Source organism: Oncorhynchus keta, chromosome 35 (assembly GCF_023373465.1).
Source record: "Oncorhynchus keta strain PuntledgeMale-10-30-2019 chromosome 35, Oket_V2, whole genome shotgun sequence".
Classification (NCBI taxonomy): Eukaryota; Metazoa; Chordata; class Actinopteri; order Salmoniformes; family Salmonidae; genus Oncorhynchus; species Oncorhynchus keta.
Genome location: NC_068455.1, coordinates 18,616,548 through 18,631,510, shown reverse-complemented (window position 1 = coordinate 18,631,510; position 14,963 = coordinate 18,616,548). Strand labels below are relative to the sequence as shown.

Below are 14,963 nucleotides of genomic sequence, written 5' to 3'. Positions count from 1 at the left end.
CTACAGAGATACCTCTAAATACTATAATTTGATTACTCTCCTGATTAAATAGTTTGAAGTCCCTTTAAAAGAAGTAAACTGTTATTTTAGAGCTTCTGCTGCTGCCGTCTATCATCAAATGTGTTTTTCTCCATTATGTTCTTCTTAAGCAATAAGTTACATCACAATGTGGAAGAACACGTAAAACAAACTTGTTACAGTTGCTCTCATAACAGCCCTCTCTCAATCCATGTTCACAAACTTGTTATTACATTTACAGCACTCACTGCCCTTCACCAACCCACAGCAATGAGCCCATCGCACTGTTAAGCTCACAAGATGAGACTGACGAGATGCATGTAGACACATGATAAACTTTTCCCCCCAGCCCGGCATGCCTCTGGTTGTTGTCTATAATCTACCAGCCAGACCATGTCTCCTCCTGATAATTACTTCCCCAGCAATAACTGATAACAGTGTGTCAGGTAGACAGGGCAGATAGGAAGGCGTGTGTATGTGTGTACACACTCTTAGAAAAAATGGCACTAGAACCTAAAAGGGTTCTTAGGATGTCCCCATAGGAGAACCCTTTTCAGAACCCTTTTTGGTTCCAGGTAGCGCTCCTTTGGGTTCCATGTAGAACCTTGGAACCAAAACTGGTTTTTACCTGGAACCAAAAAGGGTTTATCTATGGGGACAGCTGAAGAAGCATTTTGGAACCTTTTTTTCTAAGAGAGAGAAAGAGTGTGTGTGTGTGTGTGCGTGTGTGCGTGTGTGTGTGTGTGTGTGTGTGTCAGATAGACAGGAACAGACAGAGGGGCCATGGGAAAAAGGTCAGGTGGAGCCAGCCAGATGTGGTGCACATGTTTACAATACTGTAGTGCACAATAATACACAGAGCTCCATGGTACCTATGATTTTGTGGTACTTGGTTGAGATACAACACACACTTTTTAAAGGCTTCCTTGATGTTGGCACTAGCACACAAACAGAACCATGAATATGGGTCACCAACACAGGAAAAACCGTCTCTTAAAAGAGTTCAAAGCTTGTATGTCTTTAAGATAACAGTCAGCACCTTACCTTTGGTATATGATTCAATGATCAACTATGAAGATAGTTTAAAGCTATGGGTGGGGGGGAACACTGACAGAGATCACATTCCTCTCTACACTAGGCTACTAAAAGAGGCTGGCACATGCTTAGCTGACTGACACTATTCTGTGTGTTGTGGCTATTGTGACCTATTGCGGGAAACAAGGGTTACATCCCAAATAACACCCTATTCCCTATATAGCACTTATTTTAATCATACTGTAGGTTCTGGTCAAAAGTAGTGCACCAAAGTGCAGGACAGCGGAGTCAATCACCACCTTCCGGAGACACCTGAAACCCCACCTCTTTAAGGAATACCTAGGATAGGATAAGTAATCCTTCTCACCCCCCTTTAAGATTTAGATGCACTATTTTAAAGTGACTATTCTACTGGATGTCATAAGGTGAATGCACCAATTTGTAAGTCGCTCTGGATAAGAGCGTCTGCTAAATGACTTAAATGTAAATGTAAATGTGTCATTTGGGATAAACAAAAAGACACCTTAGTATCATGACGTCAGGTCAGTGATTAATTTTTAATGATGGAAACAGACTATGGACTGAATCTCGATGGAAACTGAAGACAGAAGAGATTGATTATTCAATGACTCTTCTATGCCTACATATAAACTGCTGTGAACTTCATAAAGGTTGGAACTTTGAATTGTTCTCAAATCGCTTTTGCACCTGGTTTATGGTATGGCTTGTAATAGGGATTTCAGAACTATTATCGTAATATAATATCATTTTGGTCACCTATAATTTTGGTCACCCGTAAATCATGGGGACTGGTTCACCTAATAACGCTTTAATCTATTTTAAACATGTAATATTGTCAATTTTTTAAAATTTGTTTCCTCAAGTAGGCCTATTCCGAAAATGTAAATTACCTATATAAATGATCAATCTTAGTTCAATTCACGAAGTACAGTATTGTCTTTGACGCAATTATTTTGCGCGTGCATGATAGTTTTACGGACACGTTCATCATGAAGATGCAAGCACGTCAGAACGCTGAGCGCTATAATATCAAGCAGGGGACGTCGCTCGCTCGCGAATATCTTTTGCAAAACGACTAGCTAGTATGGGATTGTTAGCAAGAGTGTAGCATCAAATACGGACGAAAATTATAACGATTTTACTCCTTATATGATAGTTATGAAGAACGTATAATTATAGATACGGTTATAATTTATTGTAAGGTCACTGCCTAACACCGAACACTGCGCTGCTTTGCCCAGCAAGTGCTCATAGTAAGGCAGGGGATTGGAGACCTCATCATTTCCGAGTTTTCGCAGCGGCACAGGTCAGTTTGAACGTTTTACCTTTGCTTTGGTATTCCTCTATGTGTGTACTGTTAAATAGCTAGCTACATTAATTAAATTAACACATTCTAGCTAATATTGTTAAACTGCGTTGACATTCTGCCAACCCAGCACACAAGTAAAAAAAAGTTTTAAAAAAGTTGTATAACTAACTAGCCATTAGCAATGCTAACGTTAGCTAGCTAATAGCGTTAACGTGCCTGGAAAGTCGAGGTGGGTGGAGTGGAGATGAACACTGATGGGTCCGTTTAAACACTCGCTTAGATCGCACTGCAATTCATTTGAATCTGATAAGGTAATTGGTTAGTTAAATATTTGGACACTCAAAGTTAACCAGCGTTAGCTTGCTAACGTTATGGATTTATTTAGTACGGAATGTGTTAGCGTGTACCTAGCATTAAGTTTCGCCACATAACTAACTGCTAACGTTAGTACCTTGACTATGATGTTGCTTTCCTCAAACCTTCGCTGCATGGGTGGATAAGGCCTTTTCAAATCGTTTTAAACGTTTATCAACGTTACTATCTAATTTTGCGGAGATGTAACGAGCTAATTTCAAACTATAAATTAACTATGTAGGTAACAATGTCGTTGTCACTGGCAACTTTTTCCCCCCACAGTAGTTTAGCAAACTAGCTGACTGAGCTCGCGCGTTTGTCATCCTATTGACACGAAAACAACACGCGTGGTCGTTACTAAATCTAAATAGTGCAATGTGTGAATACATTGTCACTTATCTAAAAGCTAGCAATCTTACCAAGTGGCTAACGTTACGTTGTGTATGAATAGTTTGTGTAGCGGTGTTGACTGTGTCGCTAACAGCTACTTTCCTTATTATGAATGTATTAACATGGATAATCCAATTATTCATGTTAGGTGCTCTGATATGTACATGGGTAAATTATTGCCTGCCCTTTGGATGAACTATAAACTAGGCGCAAACACTGAGGAAATCAGAGATGGATGGGACTTGGAGCAGTCCTTGACCAGACACAGTCCCAGAAACCTCATTGCACATCCCTTAGCCAGTGAAACAAAATAGTTGCATTCAACACTTAGCTGTGCATTTACAAAACATGATTGTTAATTTAAAGTGGTCATTGTCTTTACTGATTGAAGAGGACATTCAGCTCTGTCCAAAGTGTAAAACAACCTCTCCTTACTTTAGTCTTGGATTACTTCCATCTTGATTGTAGATGGCCAAGCCTTAGAACCTCCCGGAGTGTGTTAGTTTAAATTATGAGCATCTTTAAAGGTCAGCTAAATGACGTAGCACGAGAAGCACTGCAGATATTACAATGAGCAAGACTTCGTTCAGTCACACATGGTATCTGTGCATGGATTCACATCATGCTCTTACAATGTGATAGCCACGGGACTAAAACAGCAGACGTTTAGCCTTGCTAGTTTTTGCTGAAATGGGCCCACCGTGCTGTTTACTTTGTGCATCAATGTCATATCACTGAATCTACCTTTAATGTCCCATCATAAAATGAGTGAAGAACCTTGATTTTTGTTGTGCTTAAAGACCTCCTCCAGTGATTAACAAAAAAAAAAACTTTTACTGTTGAAAAGCAGTAAAAGTTCCACTTGTGCTATGTTGACATGTCTGGACCACCTATTGAGACGTGTCTTTTGTTAGGTTAATCAGGTGTTAAATGAAGTGAGGAGACTGGAGTGCAACATTAAGTTATTCACTTCCCATTAAACAGTGATTGGCTTAAAATAACATATACTTTTGAGGAAGTAAACCACTGCATGTTGTGAGGTGCTGAAGGTTATTGCATACACATACTTTTGTTTGTCTTGCAAATAAACTTTTAGCCCACACTTTGTACTTAGACCTGGCCTGTGATTAACAAGTCAATTATCTGTGAGAGGCGCTGATGGATCCATGGGTCTGTTTTTGCCATGGGATTTTTCTTTAACAATATTGTAAGTTGTGCTTGTTGTATCATAAAATGTTTGAGTTGCACTTCTGTTTAGTCTTTTTCTTGCTACGTATTCATATGGTGGCACTCCATTCAACGTACTAGTTCTCCAAAGTGTTTCTAATCAATGTTAGGCTGTTCCTCATTTTGTTGGTAGTGGTTTGTGCTGATACACTAGGCTAAGTGCCTGATCCACTTATGGTATTGAGTGGTTGATTTTAATTGTACAGTCGGAGAAGATTTTGGCACTCCCATGGAACTGAAGCAGATGTTTATGGGTGGATCTTGTCTCTGTTGATTTTAATATTGAACACCTCCCAACTACTGTAAGACCTTATGGACAGTACATGCCACCATGATGATTGTCAGCTGTGCGAAGTAGATCACCTGCTGGGTGTCAACAAAAGGTACAGATTCAACATGTATGATTGTTGGGAAAAAAATCACTGTGGTCAGAGGGGAAAGGATGGTCACCATCGACAAATGATTAAATGCAGGTCTGGTGTGTTTTCTCTCCGAGCCAATTAATCCATCAGAACCCCTTAACTGTCTAACAATAATCTCACGTGTAGGCCTAGACCCAAATTGTGCAATGATGCTTTTACAATCTTACTTAAATGGGAGAAATAGTTTGACTCCAGGATCTGACATTAACAATGGCCCGCTGGCCTGAGGCCAGTAAAACGTGTTGGGCCAGTGGATCTAGTCAGTCACTGACCCAACAGGGCCACAAACATTCCCGCAAAATTTGCATTCCAGTTCAACATTTACCTGCTCTGTTGCAGTCTGCCATTGAAAACCATTGAAGACTAGACAACACGTGGAAAAGTAATGCTATTTGTATTTGGTCAATATGTTTGGTGGTTAAAGCACCGTCATGCTCCCCGGGAGTCAGAATTTCTCATTCTTGAGCTGTACATAAGTTGTGTTCACATGGCAGCTGTCCAGAGCAAAAAGAAGAGCTCATCAACCCACTCGTTCAGCTTATTTATTTTAGGGAAAGTGATTTCTAAAAGGAGATATTCAATAGTGAACATGCTGGCTACTGTTGATAGTATGTAAAAATAAATCTTTGTCTTGGATAGCCTACTGTACCCAGATCGATATCTTTTTTGGGGCAATGTCCTATTTTAAGGTTTTAAAAATCGTAATTTACATTTACATTTAAGTCATTTAGCAGACGCTCTTATCCAGAGCGACTTACAAATTGGTGCATTCACCTTATGACATCCAGTGGAACAGTCACTTTACAATAGTGCATCTAAATCTTAAAAGGGGGGTGAGAAGGATTACTTATCCTATCCTAGGTATTCCTTAAAGAGGTGGGGTTTCAGGTGTCTCTGGAAGGTGGTGATTGACTCCGCTGTCCTGGCGTCGTGAGGGAGTGTGTTCCACCATTGGGGGCCAGAGCAGCGAACAGTTTTGACTGGGCTGAGCGGGAACTGTACTTCCTCAGTGGTAGGGAGGCGAGCAGGCCAGAGGTGGATGAACGCAGTGCCCTTGTTTGGGTGTAGGGCCTGATCAGAGCCTGGAGGTACTGAGGTGCCGTTCCCCTCACAGCTCCGTAGGCAAGCACCATGGTCTTGTAGCGGATGCCAGCTTCAACTGGAAGCCAGTGGAGAGAGTGGAGGAGCGGGGTGACGTGAGAGAACTTGGGAAGGTTGAACACCAGACGGGCTGCGGCGTTCTGGATGAGTTGTAGGGGTTTAATGGCACAGGCAGGGAGCCCAGCCAACAGCGAGTTGCAGTAATCCAGACGGGAGATGACAAGTGCCTGGATTAGGACCTGCGCCGCTTCCTGTGTGAGGCAGGGTCGTACTCTGCGGATGTTGTAGAGCATGAACCTACAGGAACGGGCCACCGCCTTGATGTTAGTTGAGAACGACAGGGTGTTGTCCAGGATCACACCAAGGTTCTTAGCGCTCTGGGAGGAGGACACAATGGAGTTGTCAACCGTGATGGCGAGATCATGGAACGGGCAGTCCTTCCCCGGGAGGAAGAGCAGCTCCGTCTTGCCGAGGTTCAACTTGAGGTGGTGATCCGTCATCCACATTGATATGTCTGCCAGACATGCAGAGATGCGATTCGCCACCTGGTCATCAGAAGGGGGAAAGGAGAAGATTAATTGTGTGTCGTCTGCATAGCAATGATAGGAGAGACCATGTGAGGTTATGACAGAGCCAAGTGACTTGGTGTATAGCGAGAATAGGAGAGGGCCTAGAACAGAGCCCTGGGGGACACCAGTGGTGAGAGAGCGTGGTGAGGAGACAGATTCTCGCCACGCCACCTGGTAGGAGCGACCTGTCAGGTAGGACGCAATCCAAGCGTGGGCCGCGCCGGAGATGCCTAACTCGGAGAGGGTGGAGAGGAGGATCTGATGGTTCACAGTATCGAAGGCAGCCGATAGGTCTAGAAGGATGAGAGCAGAGGAGAGAGAGTTAGCTTTAGCGGTGCGGAGCGCCTCCGTGATACAGAGAAGAGCAGTCTCAGTTGAATGACTAGTCTTGAAACCTGACTGATTTGGATCAAGAAGGTCATTCTGAGAGAGATCGCGGGAGAGCTGGCCAAGGACGGCACGTTCAACAGTTTTGGAGAGAAAAGAAAGAAGGGATACTGGTCTGTAGTTGTTGACATCGGAGGGATCGAGTGTAGGTTTTTTCAGAAGGGGTGCAACTCTCGCTCTCTTGAAGACGGAAGGAACGTAGCCAGCGGTCAGGGATGAGTTGATGAGCGGGGTGAGGTAAGGGAGAAGGTCTCCGGAAATGGTCTGGAGAAGAGAGGAGGGGATAGGGTCAAGCGGGCAGGTTGTTGGGCGGCCGGCCGTCACAAGACGCGAGATTTCATCTGGAGAGAGAGGGGAGAAAGAGGTCAGAGCACAGGGTAGGGCAGTGTGAGCAGAACCAGCGGTGTCGTTTGACTTAGCAAACGAGGATCGGATGTCGTCGACCTTCTTTTCAAAATGGTTGACGAAGTCATCTGCAGAGAGGGAGGAGGGGGGGGGGGAGGAAGATTCAGGAGGGAGGAGAAGGTGGTAATCTTAAAATGACTGGCTATTATACAAACAAATGTATGTAATTAACACAAAGCAGTTCTAAAGAGTAGACTGATGTCTCACAGTGTTAATTGATATTAAACAGCTTTTTAATACTTACCATAATAACCAAATGTAAGCTATTACCACCTGAATATAGAGAGAAAGCATGCCAATAGGCTCTGTATGATCCCAATATCTGGGCCAGTAGGGATTCCATTCGGGACAGTGAGAAGTTTACGTTGAACCCTGGACTCTACAATACATAATGAAAACAAGCACTCCGCTTCAGCGTTGTCAATAAAGATAGACAGAAGTATTCATGGCTTGTATCCATATACTTTTTTGGGGCATTGAGCAACAGTTGCCGTGTAGCTTAGACATTTGTGTGCACATTTGGTGAGTCTCTTTTTGTCAAGCCCAGGTCCTGCGACCTACCTTTTTTATGAACAAATGATGAGAACCCCTTTTTAGTGTAGTCTGAAATACCTTTACAACCTGTTGAGGTGAATTTGCCTATCCGTCCCACCAAGGCACCCAGACAACTGGACAGCTCAGTGTCAAAAACATCTTTGTCCACTCTATTAAGACTCGCGTAGCAGGAGAAAGACGTGTTCAACCATGTCTCTAAAGTGCGGGCATTTTGGTCGCATATGCTCCTAAATATTTTGCTTTGCGACTTGGAATTTTAATTTAGGAGCACCAGTGCACCTAGAAAAAAATTCAGCCATTTAATTGTTGTAATCAATCATTTTATGTCACGTCCAGATTACAGCAGGTATAAAAGCTGCAGCTAAATGCTTGTGCGCTAGCTACCTATTAAAGGAAGAATTAGTATGCCTAGTAATAACCTGGTATGTAAACAATAGGATATACAGTATAGTTAATGAACAATAGGATATACAGAATGGATAATAAATGTGCTATAAGTATGACTGGATTTACAAAATATAAAGTGGTTAGTGTCTTGGTCAGTTGAATATATATATATATATATTATATATATATATATATTAGAACACCAGCTATGCTGGGTGGTAGTGTTTTAGGGTTGAATGTGTGGCGATTCAGTGCAAATCGTCTCTAAGACGCAGATTTGTGATTGTGGTGGTTGCACCATTACAACAGAGAAAACGTCTCGTCTCTAACCCAAACCATTCAGCCGTTACCAGCACAACGTTTTTTTCTCCTATTGCACATTCGCGCTGCAGCTGGATGCATCTCCATTGGCATGCCGCGTTTTTACATTCATAAACCATGTCGTGGCCCCCTGACACCTCATGTTACCTCATTAGCTGGCTTGCTAACAACCTGGTAACTTTACCAGTCTAAACATTTGGGAGCACCGAAAGAATGGTAAAGGGATAACTTCATGAGCTCAATGATCATAGCAGTGAATGAATGACAGATTTGCATATCTTCACACACAATCTTGATGTTAGTAAAGGAGAGTGTACAATTTTTAATATAATGCATCTCAACAGGAAACTGTGCTTTTACACAATGTAACGCTGTAATATTCCACAAATTACTTTGTAATTTCAATGACTGGTATTTGTATTGGCATTTTAGCTTGTATAATGAACAGTCTTTAGTTTCTTGGGCACAACATGTGCTTCAACAGTAGATGAATGCATAGACCAAATAAAGGCTGTATCAATATTTTCTGGTGCTGCTAAATTTGATCTTAAGTTGGGAGCACCAGTGCTACCATTTTATTTACAGCCCTGTGTTCAACACAGTTTTTCCTACCTGACAAAACAAGCTGTTGATTGGAGTGTGTGAGGAGGGCCAGACCTGCGAGTGTAACAGGTTGTGACAAGCCTTTGTGTTTTTTTAGATACGTGGCTTTTAATCCTGTCCTGTTCTGTTCCCACTGCTTTCTCTCTCGCTCTGCGTTGGCTTGTCTTTGCTCTCAGCCTTCCACCTGCCTGAGCCCCAATAATTCACCCTTGAGAACTTGAGAAAAGCTGAGGTGTTTGTTTTCTACTTCTTGGCCATACTACTTGTAAACAACAATTGAAAGACACATTTTGTAGTACGAAAGAGGTTGTCTTTGGCTGTTTGAATTGTCACCTTGCTTGTCCTTTTTACATGTTATATTCAGCCTGGCCTGTTGAATGCTCATACAGCATCCAGTGTGTTTGCCTTGTGCTGTGAGCACGTTTCCTACATGCTCATTGTCCCTCAGTGCATTCCAGCATTGGTCTTTTTCACACTGATTCATTTGGGTCAATGCTAAAGTTGGAGGCATGCTGCTTTGATTTTAGGCTACACAATTGCCACAAAGACATGGAAGAGTGCCTGTGTTTTGGGACATACAGAAACACTATGGTTGTCTGTGTATGCTACTGTAATAAAGAAAAAGCTCAGTTTAAGTAGGAGAACTGAATGGTGTGTGACTGAAAGGTTTGAAACATGCTTTGACATTAGGCTACACAATTGCCACAAAGACATACAGACAGACCAACTGTATGGTGGGCTTCCAGATTACTGTAGTACAAGAAAGGCTATAGCATAGAACTGTGAATCATTAAATGGTGTGTGACTGTCTCAAAGGGCCAGATAGGAAGGAATCCACTAAGCCAAAAGAAACTGGGATGGTCGTTGTTTGTACAAGGTGTGTTGTTAGCCTATATCCAGTTTCTCAGTGGAAAAAAAATAAAGTTGCCCAGTCTTGACGTAACGCAACTGGTTTGCTATGTCTTGTAGCGTAGGTCATGTCCGTATCCTCTGCCTGTAACTCGGCAACATGTGTTTCCCATTCCCCTGATGAGTTTCTATCCAATGGGCAGGGTGAGATAGACGAGGCTGTTGCCATTCCTGGTCTGGTGGTGTCAGAGCTGATGCCTTGTGTTTGGCAATGGAGGGAATACACAGACACTAGGCTCTGGAAAGCTAGCTGCTCATAGGCCCTTCACAGGCCCTCCTGAAGTAATTACTGAATCGCTGTGAACTTCTTAGTAGAGGTGTGGAATTCAAGACCTGTTAGGTAAGAGGTCCTCTGTTTCGGTGGGCATATGTATGCCTGCAATGGTGTTATTCATAGGCTGCATGTGTAACTAGAGCATTGAAATAGAAATCTACTCTATGTTGAAAAGCCTAATCATAAAAAATATGGATATTCTTGTTTGAGCTTTTGAGGAGATCTGATTTATAGTAGTCAAATTGTGTGTTTGCTTACCTAATATTTCCCTATTTTTAGACAGACCTTACTGAGCTAATAGCTTTATTGGCCCAGGCCCCAGCTAACATGTAGCAACTGATCAACAATAGGTTAATGGGTTGTTGCCAACTGAAGTCTTGAGATTATTTCTGAGTCTATGCTATGAAATACTCATGCTGCTGAGAGAGAGAACCCCCAAATCAAAGGTCTTGTGTGCCATGTTGCTCTTCCGACAGGACAGCACTTGTTACAAATGCTGTGCAGCACACTAACTCAGTATGTGGAATGTTGAGTATCATGGATGTCTCTGTACTTAGCCTGGATGGAACACATAACAGCTCATTGCACAACTGTTACTGGTCAGTCAGTGATCAGGATGCTCTATTCAATGGAGTCACGAGCAGTGAAATATTGGTTGAACTTTCTTTACGAGGTGTTTTGGTTATGATAGATTGCTACTAAGAGCAGGAAAGCACTGACTTGTTAGTGGTCCAAATACATTAAACGAAAGCTGCTTTCTCTCTGGTTGCTTTCTGATTTATAGTTGGGGCTTGATGTTTCAGTGTTTTGGATGTACTGTCCTGTACACCACTAGATTAGAAAATTGCCTCAAAAGGTATTTCAACAGCGCTCGTCCACAAGTGCTTGGGTATGGAAATAGCTTTGTATACGAATTACAGGCAGTCAGGCAGCCGCACCCCTCTTCCCGGGTTTGTTTTAAAGTGCTATTGTATTTGTATGGAAAACCCCAGTAGGTTCAGGTGAAGGAAGTGCCTTATGAAAGGAGAGGGCAGCCATGCATTTATGGGAAAGGCTACGTGGCTGACGTGCAAACCTATATTTAATTTCCAAATTGGTTAAAATTGGGTTTGGTTAATGTTAGGGTTAGCCTAATGTAAGGGTCAGTTTTAGATTTGGCTAGTTGGGCTGTCAATTGGATCCTGGTCAGAAAAGTCTCCTTAAAGCATCTACAGAGAAAACGTAGACTGGACCGACAGCAATGTCGTTTTTGTCACACAAGAAATACGCTCCGGCATTTGATGCCGTTTTCTTCTACCTTTGAGTCTCAGCGACTGCTCAGATAAGAAACCAAACTACATCTCAACCTTATAGAATTCCCCCCAAATATTTTTTTTTGTGGTGATAATGTTACTTTAGGCTAAAACAGATATGTGCTTTTTCTTCTTCTCTGTGACTAAAAGGGATATGCGAGTGAATACATTGAAGCAGCATATCAAATTAGGATAATGTTGTAGTTTACACTGGCAAGTATAAGAATATTTGTTACTTGGGCATATTTAATTTTAAATCTGGTTATTTCACAAGGCGATGTAAGAAGCTAAAGGGCTAGCTAGCTAGCAGTGTTTAGTCAACTTGCTAGCAAGGGAGGACACTACTTTTGCTTTCACCACAAATGAGAAGACAACAAGAGAACCCCAAAATGTAATTTGTTTAGAAGTAATAACTAGTGATTACAGGCTATTGTGAAATGTTTGAACCTGCTGTAGCCAACTAGCTTGTCATGTGACTTTTTCTCTGACTAAACATGTTCTATTTTTAGGCGCAATGGAAATCAACACACAAGCAGCATATCAAACTGGGAAAATAAGTATATTTGACAGGGCATATCTTTTTACATTTTTATAAATCAGATTTATTTCACATGGAAATGTGGCAAGCTAAAAAGGCTAGCTAGATTGCAATGTTTTTAGCCAGGCTGCCAGCAAGCTATTTCCCCCGCCCCCTTGTAAATGGGACCGGCGAGGATATCATGTTACCAAAAGATGTCCGCTACTCAAAATCCAACTCCTCCCACATAGGCTTGTGTGGTACCCAGATACTGTCCTTCTCTCATCTCAGGATTTACGATATTACTTACCGGCATAGCATACAAGAAAATACCAAATGCTAACAAAATTAGCACAAACTAATAGTGAAATCACAGCTGCTATTAGCTAAATGCTAAAAAGCAAAAACCGACTAAGTTTAGCTAGTAGTTACCGAATCTCATTTTCGGTGATTGTGGACATTTTCCATCTGAAGTGAACGAGACAAATTGTGCAAATTAACAAAGTTGTGACACTACTCCTCCTTCAGAAAGCATGTATGTGTACCATGAGCAGAGGGGAGAAGAACGGAGGGGGGGAACGCTAGTAAGAAGCACAGGGAAAAATGGCAACTGTACAGAACTCAAGAGCGCTAACAGAAACCCCATTATTAGATACACTATGTAATAGAAAAGTATGTGGACACCCCTTCAAATGAGTGGATTTGGCTATTTCAGCCAGACCCTTTGCTGACCGGTGTATGAAATAGAGCACACTGCCATGCAATCGCCATGGACAAACAGTGGCAGTAGAATGGCCTTACTGAAGAGCTCCGTGACTTTCAATGTGGCACCGTCATAGGATGCCAACTTTCCAACAAGCCAGTTTGTAAAATTTCAGCCAGGCTAGAACTGCCCTAGTCAACTGTGAAGTGGAAATGTCTAGGAGCAACAACGGCTCATCTGCGACGTGGTAAACCACACAAGCTCACAGAATGGGACCGCTGAAGCATCTAGTGTAAAAATTCTGTCGTTGGTTGCAACACTGCCTCTGGAAGCAACGTCAGCACAATAACTGTTCATCAGGAGCTTCATGAAATGAGTTTCCATAGCTGAGCAGCCACACACAAGCCTAAGATCACCATGCACAATGTCAAGCTGCCATTGGACTCTGGAGCAGTTCTCTGGAGTGATGAATCACATTTCACCATCTGGCAGTACAACAGACAAATCTGGGTTTGGCAGATCCCAGGAGAACGCTACCTGCCCCAATGCATAGTGCGAACTGTAAAGTTGGGTGGAGGAGGAATAATGATCTGGGGCTGTTTTTCATGGTTTGGGCTAGGCCCTTTAGTTCCAGTGAAGGGAAATCTTTACGCTACAGCATACAATCACATTCTAGACGGGTCTGTGCTTCCAACTTTATGGCAAGAGTTTGAGGAAGGCCCTTTCCTGTTTCAGCATGACAATACCGCCATGGACAAAGTGAGGTCTGAGTAGAAGCAAGTCCCCGCAGCAATGTTCCAACATCTAGTAGAAAGCCTTCCCAGAAGAGTGGAGGCTGGTATAGCAGCTAAGGGGGGGGCAACTCTATTAATGACCATGATGTAGGAATGAGATGTTTGATGAGCAAGTGTCCATACTTTTGGTCATGTAGTGTATCTAATGGCAAACATTTAGTAGCAACTTGCATACAAGTGTAACTTCATCACCTCATGTGTTCAGCTGATACGTATAGAACACTATGGATTTACCAGCTCCCGCTTTCTCCCCTTGTGATATTTACAAACAAACACGTGACTGGCTCAACTGTTCTGGGGAACTAAGGTAAGCTTCATGATGTAAAATGTGACGGGTGAAATGAACACAATCTGCTTTATCTCCTAACGTATTGCACAAGTTGACTGCAGGTATTTAAAGTAGCTACAAATATTAATATGTATTGGGACAAACTTCAAATACTTTGGACTGTATTGAAAAACCATCTTGTGGCTTTTTCCAAATGCCCCGTATACCGCTCAAGCCTACACGCATTTACGTAGGTCAATGGAGTGGAGCTTGTAACTTTTTAGTGTCTCCCTGTGTCCATAGGGACATGCTGCTGCAGCAGGATCAGAATGTGGCCAGTCTGATGCTGCTGCAGCAGGATCAGAATGTGGCCAGTCTGAGCTCCTTCTGCTGCTGACATTGGAGATTCTGCTCTTCTCTGTGGGCTTCGGGGTCATTCAGGGTGTCCTTTTTCTCCTTTGGTCTTGTCCCAGTTATGGGAAACACTGGCGTGTTTGCTTGGCTCAGTAGGGTGTTTGTGTGTATTTGTAGAGTGTGTAGGCTTACTTGTGTATGCGGGGGCACATGTTGCATATGTTGAGTGGAGTAGCAGGAGAGAATCTGACGCCTACCCATCATAATCATAATCAGGAGTCAGTGGAGAGGAGACCCGCTCTCTCTACAAAACTATTGATTATCTAGCTGCCGTATATAGACATAAGAGAGTCCTGGCAGCCAATTGGCTGCAATGCTTTATTTCCTCCTTGACAGCCACACGTGTCTGTAAGTGGAGAAGCTGGGGCCCAGCTCTGTGGTGGCCAATGACAGCTGTTTAGGTGTAGCTTTCTCTTTAACCACGTGCTGCAATGCTGTGCTGTATGGGGAAGGTTGGGAAGAATTTCAGTTAGCACTTTACTAGCTTTAGGTTAACTCCCGTGCATGCATACATACACCCACATACTCTAGTCTACACTGGTGCTGTGCCCTAGGCATGCAGGCCACAGGGCAATGGGCAACAGAGAAACGTTGAGTTGCAAGGATTCTAGCTAAATAGAAAACGCCTCTTCAGGAACCATGTAAGTTAGTCTCTCTCTCTCAAATAGTCTCTCTCTCTCTCTCTTGT

The 14,963-nt window shown here is 42.7% G+C and overlaps 1 protein-coding gene across 6 annotated transcripts in view; it reads left to right on the top strand.

Moving 5' to 3' along the window:
- Window positions 1-2,080: 2,080 nt before the first annotated feature.
- Window positions 2,081-14,963, top strand: part of LOC118368093 (F-box only protein 34-like) — a 31,144-nt gene continuing 18,261 nt past the window's right edge. For 2 of the 6 annotated variants that reach the window (XM_035751863.2, XM_052496666.1), the window contains exon 1: window positions 2,081-2,380. The gene's annotated coding sequence lies outside the window, so the exon portion shown is untranslated. Of the gene's footprint in view, window positions 2,381-2,591; window positions 2,695-10,216; window positions 10,354-14,743; window positions 14,917-14,963 lie in introns of those variants that run through there. The other 4 variants (XM_035751859.2, XM_035751861.2, XM_035751862.2 and 1 more) reach the window with 4 other exon arrangements.